Source organism: Aethalodelphis obliquidens, unplaced genomic scaffold (assembly GCF_003676395.1).
Source record: "Aethalodelphis obliquidens isolate GAN/ISIS:26980383/991018 unplaced genomic scaffold, ASM367639v1 scaffold39, whole genome shotgun sequence".
Classification (NCBI taxonomy): Eukaryota; Metazoa; Chordata; class Mammalia; order Artiodactyla; family Delphinidae; genus Aethalodelphis; species Aethalodelphis obliquidens.
In genome coordinates, this window is record NW_020837983.1 from 12,544,076 (window position 1) to 12,556,912 (window position 12,837).

General features: G+C 47.2%; 1 long non-coding RNA gene across 1 annotated transcript in view; it reads left to right on the forward strand.

Moving 5' to 3' along the window:
- Positions 1-452: 452 nt before the first annotated feature.
- The window catches only part of LOC113633400 (uncharacterized), a 15,549-nt gene continuing 3,164 nt past the window's right edge, over positions 453-12,837 (forward strand). Inside the window, exons 1-2 of the long non-coding RNA XR_003438181.1 lie at positions 453-826; positions 12,314-12,510. This is a non-coding gene — a long non-coding RNA (uncharacterized LOC113633400). The remainder of the gene's footprint in view (positions 827-12,313; positions 12,511-12,837) is intronic.

Below are 12,837 nucleotides of genomic sequence, written 5' to 3' on the forward strand. Positions count from 1 at the left end.
CTAGATCTCACATACCACAACTAAAAGATCCTGCATGCCCCAACAAAGATCCGCATGCCGTAACTAAGACCTGGCGCCGTCAAATAAATAAATAAATGTTAAAAAAAAAAAAAAAAAAAAAAGGAGTGAAAAAATTTTTGGAAAGCACTGCCACCCAAGTGACTGCTTCATTAGTATCAGTCTTGTTTTACTGTTTTCAAACTTTACAGGGACTTGATCTTTGATTTCTAAAACTCAGTGCAATATTGGCATCCTAATAACGTTTATTAATCAGGGCTCAACATATCTATAGCATTTCATTTCTTAACGAAAAAGTGTACAAGAAAATGCACACATTGAGCATGGCCGTGTCTTGGTCTACTCTGCTGCTTCTTGAAAACCACCCCCGCCCCCCATCTACCCAGGAAAGAGGAGCCCCTGCCCCCTTCACCCCCCTGGAGTTTGCAGGGGTCAAAGCTATTCAGTCCACGCCTTCTCCCTAGATGCCAGCACTCCCTGCCCAGATGGCCCCAAACCAACTCCAGGGCCCGTGCAGGGCCTCTTCTCTGGGCCGGTCCTCTGGAAGCCCTTGGTGGAGCTCAGGCCCCAGGCAGGCTGAGCAGCGCTGTTTGCGGGGGTGTGCATGCAGCTGGGGCTGGGCCCCGGGCCCTGGGCGTCTGTCTGCATCCGGAGAGCCTCTCTGGGTGTGCTGCGGAGCAGGTGGTGGGGGCCAGGTGTGAGGAGGGAGCCCCGCTCACACCCCACGTTCCAGGGCAGAACTCCAAGAAGTCTGAGAGTTCTGAATTTGATCCTGACCTCCCAGGGCATTAGGCAGTCGTTTGTCAAGGTAGGTAGACAAACCCTATTCTATTTAACATGTTGTGGGTTTAATCACTTGTAAAGCCTTGACATGCAGAACAAGGGCCTCTACTTGTACTCTTGCCCTGGACCCTGCAAACGTTCGAGGCCCACCTGACGCTAAGAGAGGAAAGTCACTTTTGCGATACCAGTGAGTAGACACCTTAGAGAGAAGAGATAAAAAGGAGGAGGTACAAACACAGTTTGTGTAATGGCAGCGCTTCCACAGCCCATCAGAAGCATCGCGAGGAATTTTTGCGAGGCGACACCATCAACTAGGAAATACCGTTTCCGGCACTTCCTCCACTGCAGCCTTTCTCTCCTATGTTCTCAGTGGTGTCCGATGTAAAACGGGCTGGCCTCACATCAGATTCCAAGAAGTTCAAGGAAGTACAAGCCTTCTTGACTTAAGAAAATAATCTGACAAAACGGTTCTTTATTAGAAGATATTAAAATGTTTATAAACATATTCTTTGAATGAACATTATATTTCATTGATATATAGTGTGGGTGTTTGGTTACAACAGTGAGTGAAATCTGTTCCAAAAAATCTGGAAGCTTTTTGTTTTGTACTTCCGCGAAAGAGCTTCTGGGACCGTGTTCCAGGTTCTGTGTTGACATGGGTTTAAACCGTCATCTGTAAGCTCAACCGGCTTTCAAAGCTTTACCTCCAGCCCTGGCCTCTCTCCTGAGGGGAGCTCCATGTACCCACCCGCCCAGTCAACTTCTCCATCTCCCTCCCCACACTCAACATGGAGAGGCCCGTGTTCATTTCCTGTGGCTGACATAACAAATTACCGCATACCTGGTGGCTTAGAACAGCAGAAATTTTGTCTCTCACAGCTGTGGAGGCCAGAAATCTGAAGTCAGTGTGTCAGCAAGGCCACGCTCCCTCTGAAGGCTCTAGGGGAGAATCCTTCCTCGCCTCTTCCAGCTTCTGGTAGCCCCAGGTGTTCCTTGGCTTGTGGCTACAATGAATCCAATCTGGGTATCCATCTTCACTGAGCCTTCTTCCCTCCCTTCAGTGTCTCTGCATCTCAAATCTCTTTCTGCCTTTCTCCTAGAATGCCTGTCATAGTACTTAGTGCCCGCCCTAAATCCAGGATGGTCTCTTCTCAAGATCCTTGACTTAATTACATCTACAAAGACCCTTCTTCCAAATAAGATCACCTTCACAGTTCCAGGGATTAGAACTTGGACATAAAATTCGTCCAAGTGGACAAACCACTGATCAGCTCACTACAGCGTTTCATCAAAACCAGTTCCTGGGACTTCCCTGGCGGTCCAGTGGTTAAGAACCTGCCTTCCAATACAGGGGACGCGGGTTCAATCCCTGGTTGGGGAACTAAGATCCCACATGTTGCGGGGCAACTACTGAGCCCACATGCTCTGGTGCCCACACGCCACAACTAGAGAGAAGCCCGCATGCCGCAAAAAAGAGCCCATGTGCAGCAGCTAAGACCCGACACAGCCAAATTAATTAATTAATTAATTTAAAAACAAAAAACCCCAGTTCCTTCTGCCGTCTCTGTCTGGGGGAGGGGTGGTACCCACGTTCCCAAAGTGGACATGGGAAGTCATCCCTGACCCATTCCCTCCTTTTCCCTCCCATCCAGACCATCACCAAGGGCTGTCAATCAACTCCTCATAGCTCTGGAATCCATCCCCTTTGGTTTCCACTGGTTTCCACTGCCACCCTCGCTGGCCTTCTCTCTGTGTTTCAAACTCCCACCTCAGGGACTTTGCTTGAACTCTTGCCTCTCTGGAAGGCTCTGTCCCTCAAGCTTCACAGACAGGTTGGCTCTTTTCACAGAGCATTGAGCTCAAGTATCATCACTTCTGAGAGGGCTTCCCCTCCTGATCTGCCTCAAATAGGCTCCCAGTGACTCCGTCACATCTCACGGCTTTATTCTTCCCAAACTCCTTTGAACCATATTTGTAGATTTGTTCCTTGAGGCCAGAGAGCCTTGTCTATGTGTTCAGGTCTGTATCCCTAGTCTTGAGACTAGTGCCTGACATGGAGTGTTTAATAAAAAGCTACTGAATAATAAAAAGCTACTGGATAAATGATTGATGCTTCAGTGCTTGCCTTTATCTCCTTTGTCTGTTCAAACAACCACGTGACCTTTTAACTGTCTCAGGTCAAATCTGATCACACTTCTCCTGGGCTTAAAGATCATTCACCATTTCCCACAGGATTGTTCTGGGTCCTTGGCTTAGCATTCAAGGCCCCCAGTGAGCTTGCCAGTGTACCCCAAACACTTCCTCAGACTTGCCCTCCAGTCACACTTAAGGACCGTTTCATGGCTCTGGTGCTGTGTCTTTGCACCCGATGTCCCCTCTCTGGTGTCATCCTCTTCTTTCAGCTTGGGGTCTGACTCTGATTCTTCACTCAAAACCCAGCTCCTGTGTCACCGACTCCACAAAGGCTTTTCTGACTTTTCCCCTCTGCCATCCTGGTACCATGTTTTTACTGTTGCATTTTCATACGATTGTCTCACTTGCTTTCTTTGCTGCTCCTCTGTTTGGTCTGACTTCCTGAGGATAACAGCCAGTGCTCATGTCCAGCACTAGCACTGTGACTGCTCTGGACCAGCATCCCTTTCTACTTCCTCCTACCCTGCAGCCCTCCTGCTGCCGTCTCAGCTCTGGGACCTCAGGCTGCATGCTCCTGGGAGCTTCATCAGGCTGCTGTTTGCCTCCTGGCATTGCCCTTGGGGCACCTTGTTTTCTAGAACTGCTTGTCTGGCTTCTAACTCACCCAGATGGCCTTATTCCCCTGCATTTACGTGGGCTCAGGTTCCATGGATTCCAGGTCCTTGCCAGCTCCCCTTGACCTGCTGCCAGTGACTAGTCTTTACTTAGTTGGAGCAATAGATGCTGAACCAGGGTTACAGGGTGTCCCAAAGCCAGGAAGATGAGTTTCAAAGAATGCAGAGAAGTGCAGCAAAGTAAGTTCCAAGAAGTGTCAATTTAGCAATCATGACTTCACTAGTGATCTCCGGAGGAAAGATATTCAGAGTCGTGATGAGAGAGGCCAGATCACAGGTGGCCAGCAGGAGACCGGGTGTGAGGACGTGGGAGCAGAGGGGTGGGTGCTCTTCAGCTGTGTGAGAGTAGAAGGAGAGAGAGGGGTGGTGTCTGAATCCGTTCAGGCTGCTCTAACAAAACACCACAGACTGGGTGGCTTATAGACAACAGAAATTTATTTCTTAGCGTTCTGGAGGTTGGAAGGCCGAGATCAGGGTGCCAGTATCATCTGGTTCTGATGAGAACTCTCTTCTGGGTTGTAGACTGCTGACTTCTCATTGTGTCCTCGCGTGGCAGAGAGCAGAGAGAGGAGGCAAGTGCTCCTATGACTCTTACAAGGTCACTAATCCCATTCAGGAGGGCGCTACCCTCATGACCTCATCTAATGCTAATGAGCTCTCAAAGACACACCTCCTAATGCCATCACATCTGGGGACAGTGAATCTTGGGGGGACAACATTCAGTCCACAACAGATGGAATGGCTGCTTAAGGGTAGCAAGGTTGAGACAATTTTGTGGTTGATGTTAGACTAGAGTGCCTCGAGCACCATAGAAGACTCTACTCATGTTCTCAAGGATCCCCTTACCATTTCTGGCATGCCCTCTGCCAGTACCTGTGTCACTGTTAAAGGTGAGGGTTTCTCAACCGCAGCTCTATTGACATTTTGGGCCAGAAAATTCCTTGTTAGGCTTGGGGTGGGGGGCTGGAGAGGAGGGTATCTGTTCTGTGTATTGTGATGTTTGGCAGTATCCCTGGTTTCTATCCACTGGATGCTATTAGCACCTCCACAACCAGTGTGACAATCAAAAATGTCTCCAGACATTGCCAAGTGTCCCCTGGGGGAACAATATCACCCCCAGTTGAGAACCACTGGTTTAAAGGTGTGGGAACCCACTTTGGCAAACACACGGCTGAGGGGGAGTGTCTGGGAAATAACAACCCCTCATCCTGTGTAGCCCTTGACCGATGCCTGACATACGGGGTCAGGCCCCAGCTCCCTCACCCCTTCGCAGGAATACTTCGGAGGCACGTGTTCTGTAACGTTTTCCAGTTTGCCCTGTGGGATTCAGCTCCAGTGCTCACTGTGGTACTTGGCTTGCCATTGCTTTTGGTGACTTTCTTTTGCCGTATCACTCCTTCCCCACCCCACCCCCTTCACCTACCCAGTCCCTCCCACCTCAGGGTCTGCTTCTAGGGTGATCCACACTAAGACAAGAATGACTGAAAGTGGAGAAGTGATATCAGGAAAGAGAAAGAGATGAATAAGGAGACAAATAGAGCAAGGGAATGTACTGCATCGAGAATATAAGGAAAGAATAAGGAAAGAATGATTCTCTGAGTTCTATGGAAAGGAAGAGAAAATATGAAGGAGAGAGAGTTTGTGTCAGGGAGGAAGCTGGATCAGGGAGCAGTTTCTGTATGGCTTCAAATTCTCCAGTAAAACAAAAGATCAGGTCAGCCGCTAATGGTGAGGAAAAGGAGTGTAGCACTTTCCACTCTGTTTCAAAAAAAGTTACTGTTCTTGGGACTTCCCTGGTGGCACAGTGGATAAGAATCCGCCGGCCAATGCAGGGGACACGGATTCAGTCCCTGGTCCAGGAAGATCCCACATGCCGCGGAGCAACTAAGCCCGTGCGCCACAACTAATGAGCCCACATGCCACAACTACTGAAGCCTGCACACCTAGAGCCCATGCTCCCCAATAAGAGAAGCCACTGCAAGGAGAAGGCCATGCACCACAACGAAGAGTAGCCCCCGCTCGCCACAACTAGAGAAAGCCCACGCAGCAATGAAGACCCAATGCAGCCAAAAATAAGTAAAATTAAATCTTTAAAAAAAAAAAAAGGAAGAAGAAAACGTTACTGTTCTTCACGATGTAATAGGGCATGGTTAACTAAAAGGTTCCAAGTTCAAGTACTCTGGGGAAATTTGCATACTATTTGGTGCTTCATAATGTTTATCAGTGATTAAAAGTTCTGATAAACTGTTTTTTTAAATTGATTAATTAATTTATTTGACTGCATCGGGTCTTAGTTGCGGCATGCAGGATCTTTCATTGCGGCACGCGGGCTCTTCACTGAGGCACGCAGGCTCTCTAGTTGTGGCACGCAGGCTCTCTAGTTGTGGCACGCGGGCTTAGTTGCCCCATGGTGTGTGGCATCTTAGTTCCCCAATCAGGGATCAAACCCACGTCTCCTGCATTGGAAAGCAGATTCTTAATCATTGGGCCACCAGGGCAGTCCCCTGATAAACTGTTCAACATGAGACCAGTTTAACACTTTTTGGAAATTTCAGCTTTACTGCAGTACAATAGACATATAAAATTGTAAGATGTTTGAAGTGTACATCGTGGTGATTTGATATAACTTTTTGTTCAACCTAGCATTTCCCAAATTTATGGGGGAACACTTTCCTTCCTTAACTTCTTCCAAAACAAAACACAGAAAACCCCATTCATATCTCAAAGAACACATGTAATCTCTGGGACACATTCTGGGAACCACTGTGTGAGGGCCCCAAGAGGAGGCTATTTGTGAGCCAGCCTCAAGGAGGTGGGGGTCAGCTAAGGACAGATGAGTTTGTTCATGTGCAGAATTAACACAATTTCCTGTTTTTGTTTTATCTATCGATATTAACGGACCTAGAGCAAAGAGCCCCTAGAAATGCAGCCAGCTTCCAAGAGGGTGGAAGGTGACAGGGACAAGGGAGTTGGGTGTTAGTGACACAGTGTTGAAATTGCTGGCCTGGGCAGCTGAGACCTGACCCGGCTTCTCTTTTCACTCACCATCTTCTCCAGAGGACGGTGCCAAGGCCTCTGGGGACAGGGGGAAGGGGTGGACGATTCTGTGTGAGGCGTCACAAAGGAAGGGACCACAAAGTTGAGTCTTAAAGAGTAAACAGGTAGGTAGTTTGCTAGGTAGGTAAGAAGGGAAAGGACATTCCAGGCAAATGGCATAAAGGTGCAAAGGTGTGGAGGGGTAAAAGAAGGTGGCAGCTTCTAGAACTGTTGAGAAATTCAGTGGCAAGAGCCACGGAAATATGGAGAGAACAGAGAAAGGTGGGCAGGGTGTCACAGGGCACAAACTATAGAGGGGGCTTTCAAATGCGGCAGGGAAAAAAGAGCATGGATAAAAGTTTTGTGCATTCATCATTTTTGATGTTTCCAAAGAGTTTATCATTACTTTCTAGATAATCTTCCTTTCTTGATTTGTATTTCCTCTTTAACTCAAGTTGTTTAGGATAAATTTTAAAAACATATTTCCAGGTGGTAGTGACTTTTTATCTTCTGTTGGTTACTAAATTCTAGTCTTACTGTATTACAATCAGAAGATTGTACTCTGCTTTTTGAAATCTATTAAGGTTTTCTTTATTTCCTAAAATATGGTCAATTTTGGTGAATTTTCCTCAGGCTCTTCTATTATCTATCTTTAGAGGAAAAAACTCCATATAAATTAGTTCTACCTTATTATTTATGTTATTTCGTTCTTTTACATGCTGTGTGCGTGTGTGTGTGTGTGTGTGTGTGTGCGTGTGTGTGTGTGTGTGTGCATCCACATCTACTTATTCTCTTATGGACCAAGAGTCTTGAATTAAATTCTATCTCCAATGACTTTCTATTTCTCTTTGAAGTTCCTGTAAAGAAGTTCTTAATCTTGGGAATACTGTGATCACATTAGTAATTTAGAAAAGGAAACTTGGGGGCTTCCCTGGCGGTGCAGTGGTTGAGAGTCCGCCTGCCGATGCAGGGGACATGGGTTCGTGCCCCGGTCCGGGAAGACCCCACATGCCGCGGAGCGGCTGGGCCCGTGAGCCATGGCCGCTGAGCCTGCGCGTCCGGAGCCTGTGCTCCGCAACGGGAGAGGCCACAACAGTGAGAGGCCCGCGTACCGCAAAAAAAAAGAAAAGGAAACTTGGGCAGCAATGTGGAGGAGGGTTTTGGGTGGAGATTGGAGGTGGCAGACTAGGAGTCTAGGCAGAGGTCATGGAGAAAGAAAAGGAGGTGACATACTGGCACAGAGAATCACCTGGACATGCGGGCATGCAGGAGGTGGAAAAGCCCGGAGGACCCAGGATTCTGGGAGGCTCCAACTGCTGCTTGATGATGATGCTAGTATCCAGGCTTGAAGGTGGGATAGGGTGAGTAGGGTGTCCTCACAAAGTATTGTAACAAGCTGTTGCTCATTTGACTTATCTCTATCTTCCCAGTAAGGGCAGGCCAGTGTCTGCTTGCTGTCTATTGTCTCCTCTGAGCCTGGCACAAGTGGCTCCTGGCACACAATGCAGGTTGCAAGATAGAATTTAATAAATGAATGAAACATTGTCACTGAGGTGGGTGTGAGGCCACCAGGGGAGGTGTCCAGCGGGTGGCAGGGCATGCAGGTCAGAGAGGGGTCATGGCAGCAAGTCCTGGGTGAGAGAGCATGCTCGCTGAAACAGGGGCTGGTGCAGGGTGGTGACAAAAGAAAGGGGTCAGGGTGGAATTGTGGTGGGATCAGGGGGCTGCCCTTTCTGCAAGGGACTCAAGTCTGCCTGAGGCCACGGCGCCCATGCACCGGGAATTAAGAGATCTGGGAATCTCTCCTTCTGTCAGAGGATTTTAGTTGTCTGTCCTTTCAAAGATTCGACCCACCTCTGTTTGTTGTCTGTTCTATCCACGTCACTTCATTGACTATTTCCCCACTTCTTCACCAACTCTTCTCCAGGTTATTTTTTTCTCTCCCTGTATTCTCCTGTCTCCTCTTGGATTCTTCATCCTCCAGTTCAGAAGACAGAGGGCCTGGGCTGTCCGCTGGCCCCTCACTGATCACCTGCAGGGTTTCAAGGCACTGCTCACCTCTCTGTGTCTCCAATCCGTCATCTGCAGTGTGTAATAAGACCTACCTTCCCCTGTCATACTACCTTTACACAGGCCTCTCTTTCTATAGAAATAAACTACTGTTTAATAGCAGTAAAGACTTTCGCCATCTTAAGCCAAAATTCTGTGGCGATTCATAGGACGCTGCTCCTAAATGCTGTCAACTCTTCAGAATTCTTTGGGTGGCTGGGTGGGCTCTTACAGGACAAAGCAGGCATGGCCTCAGAAGGACGCCTCTAGCGCTAGGAGCACGCACTAACCCCCTCTGCCTTCCCAGCACTCCACCTGGAATGCCAAGGAGCTTGACAAACATTTGCTGAATAAATGAAAGGCGCTGTTCTCTATCGCATTAATATTCATTAAATGATAAAGTGTAAGAGATGAAGAGAATTCTTACAGACATAGTCTTTCCATGGGTTGGGAGGGAAGGGAGCATCCTCAATGAGAGGCTCAGCACCCAGAAGGCTACGCGGCCTGGGGTCTGGAGGGGGCAGCTGGAAAGGGCGCTCCTCTCTGGTCAAGGAGGGGAGCCCAGACTCCAGGAATGGGCCTATGGGTTTCCAGGAGGGACCCTCAGGAGAACCCTCCCTAGGAAGAGACTTCCAGTAACCACACCGATGGGATTAAGGAACCTCTCCCCTTGAAGTACCTGGACGCAGCTGGGCTTGACTGTAACTGGCGAAAAGTAACCTACAAACTTGGGAGTTGTAGCTGTTATGAAAATCTTTTAAAATGAAGAAGGAGCTGCCTTCATGGCTGTTGAGAGCATTTATGGATCAGTTGGGGGAGATGGAAAGAACAGATTTTTGGGGTGAGGACACCCAAGCCCTGGGAAAGTGCTCTAGGGAGCAGAGCTTCCTCACTGTGGTCTGGGCTCCCCTGTGGGCATCAGTTTGCTGTGAGCCTCCTGACTCATGTGTAGAAATCATGCATGTGTAGCTATGTGCATTTGGGGTGGGGGGCTGAAGAGTCTATGGCCAAGGAAAGACCCAGGCGTCACTGACCACGCTCTGCCACAGCCGAACGAGTCTGCGAGATGATGCTGTCCCCGTCATCAGTTCCGCGCCCAGAAACCCACCTTCTTGGGACAATTTTCCCCACCATTTCTTAAATCTCCCACTTTATTTCTTCAAGGCTCTTTCCTGGGAATTTCCTGGCGGTCCAGTAGTTAAGACTCTGCACTTCCACTGCAGAGGGGGCTCGGGTTTGATCCCTGGTCGGAGAACTAAGATCCCAAATGTCATGTGGTGCAGCCTGAGAAAAAGGCTCTTTCTCATTTTTCTGGACTCTAGTACTTTCTGGCTCCCCAGGGACCTCGATCCATCAGCAATCTTCTTGATTGCCTGTCAGTTTCTCTATCCATTGGCTTCCTCCCTGTTGGGCCTGACATGCTCAAATCCCTTCCCCATGGAGTGTGGCTGGGAGGGGGATTCCTTCTCTTCCGTTCCCTATAGCTGTCTCTTTCTTCCCTTCCCAGACAAGCTCTGGAAAGACTTGTGAACATTTGTTATCTCTACTTGTCTCTTATTCAGATTTCAGCCTGATCCAATCTGTTTTCCATCTTTTTCCTCAGAAACCTCTCTCCAAGGTCATCAGTTTGCCAAATCCAATTCCAACGGAACCCACTTTCCAAACTTACCTTACTTGTCCTCTTTGCAGTATTTCACATCTACATTTCCTCCTCCTTGACGTTCTAAGGAGGGTGAATATATAATTCATCTTCCAAACTGGGCCACTGTTCAAAGTGAAAAAGGGCGCTCATTAATTATTATGCCAGGCTGTCCTAAACCGAGACTCCCCCAGGCAAACTCAGACTTATGGTCTCCCTTCCTCCAAAACCTCCCTCTCCCTTCTCTGGATGCTCATCCTCAAGCTCCTTTAGGGGATCCTTTTCCTCCATCCTCTCCTTAAATGTGCCCCGGACACTCCTCCGTTCTCATGCTACCATCTCCCTGTATGATGTTATCCGCCCGTGGCTCAATCCCTATCTGTCTACAATATCTTGATTTCTATACTCCACATACAAACCCAACTGCTGAATAGAAGTCTCTACCTGGTTGTCCTAGAGGCGACTCCACATCTATATCTAAAACCATACTCATTATCTTTAAGCCCAAACATGCTCCCTTCCTGTGGATGAATGGTAGAGGGAAGAATATGAAGGAAGCGGTGATTAAGAACATAGCTTCTGCAATCCAAGTGTCCATTGACAGATGAATGGATAGAGAAGATGGAGTATATATACACAGTGGAATATTACTCAACCATAAAGAAAAATGAAATAATGCCATTTGCAGTAACATGGATGGAACCAGAGATTATCATACTAAGTGAAGTCAGAGAAAGACAAATATCATATGATATCACTTATTTGTGGAATCTAAAAAAGGATACAAATGAACTTATTTATAAAACAGAAACAGACTCACAGACATAGAAAACAATCCTATGGTTACCAAAGGGGAAGGGGAGGGAGGGATAAATTAGTTTGGGATTAGCAGATACATACTACTATATATAAAACAGATAAACAACAAGAACCTACTATATAGCACAAGGAACTGTATTCAATAACTTATAATAACCTATAAAGGAAAAGAATCTGAAAAAGTATATATATATTTATGTATATGTATAAATGAATCACTTTGCTGTACACCTGAAACTAACACAACATTGTAAATCAACTATACTTCAATAAAAAAAAAGAACATAGCTTCTGGAGTTATGACCACCTGGGTCCAAAGCCACATCCTAACCTTGCATATTACGGTATTTATTTAACCTCTCCAAGCCTCAGTTTCTTCACCTGTAAAATAGAGACAAAATCGCCAACGTCATGGGTTGAGACAAATAATGACAATGAGACAATAATGACAATGACAGATATTAAGAGGGCACCATATGAGCCAGGCACTTCTATGTGGCTCACAGGTATCACTTCATTTCATCCTCATGACAGCTCAGTGAGGCAAGTGCCATTATTATGCCTATTTTACGGATGAGGAACCAGGGGCCCGGAAAGTTTAAGTGACTTTCTCTGTGTCAGTGGCTGAATTGGAGTTCAAATTCAGGCAAGTCTGGTTCTAGAGACATTTTCTCAATCACCTCGGTGTTCTGTGTGTACCAAGTGCTTGGAACAGTATCCAACAAGTAATAAGTGTTTGGAAAATTATTTCCACCCTCCATCTAGTCCAGCAAGCTGTCTACTCAGGAGGAGGCCTGTTTTCCTCATCCATCCTCACTCTACATCTGCAAGTCCGGTCAACTATACCTTAAAATGCTATGTGTTTTCCCAGACTTTACTTATTTGTAATTCTTTTTTTAAATTTATTTTATTGAAGTATAGTTGGTTTACAATGTTTTGTTAGTTTCCGCTGTATAGCAAAGTGATTCAGATATATATATATATATATATATATATATTCTTTTTCTTATTTAATTATTATTCTATATTCTTAGTTCATTGTTCAAGACGTCTTGATATTTGAGAAGTCAACTACCAGAGTACCAGGTATGAATGGAAAGGCCCAGATGTCTGCATAGTTTGAGGTTTTCCTTCCAAACCTCCATTCTGTTTGCTTTCTTAGAACCTTGCTGCATTGCTATGAAAACAAGCCTGGGCCTGCCTGCTGGAGGATGAGAGATGCTATGGAGCAGAGATGAGCCATCCCAGCTGAGGCCACCCTGACCAACCAGTGCCCAGCCAAACCAGGAGCTGACCACAGACCCAAGACCAGAGGAGCTGCCTAGCTGAGCCCAGACCAAACTGCTGACCTGAAGAAAGGTAAGCTAAATAAATGGCTTTTGTTTTTGACCACTAAATTTTGGAATAGTCTGTTATGCAGGAAAAGCTAACTGGTATACTTAGATACTGTATTAGTTGGCACAGGCTGCCATAACAAGATGCTGCAGGGGCTTCCCTGGTGGCGCAGTGGTTGAGGGTCCGCCTGCCGATGCAGGGGACGCGGGTTCATGACCCGGTCTGGGAGGATCCCACATGCCACGGAGTGGCTGGGCCTGTGGAGCCATGGCCACTAAGCCCGCGCGTCCGGAGCCTGTGCTCTGCAACGGGAGAGGCCACAACAGTGAGAGGCCCGTGTACCACAAAAAA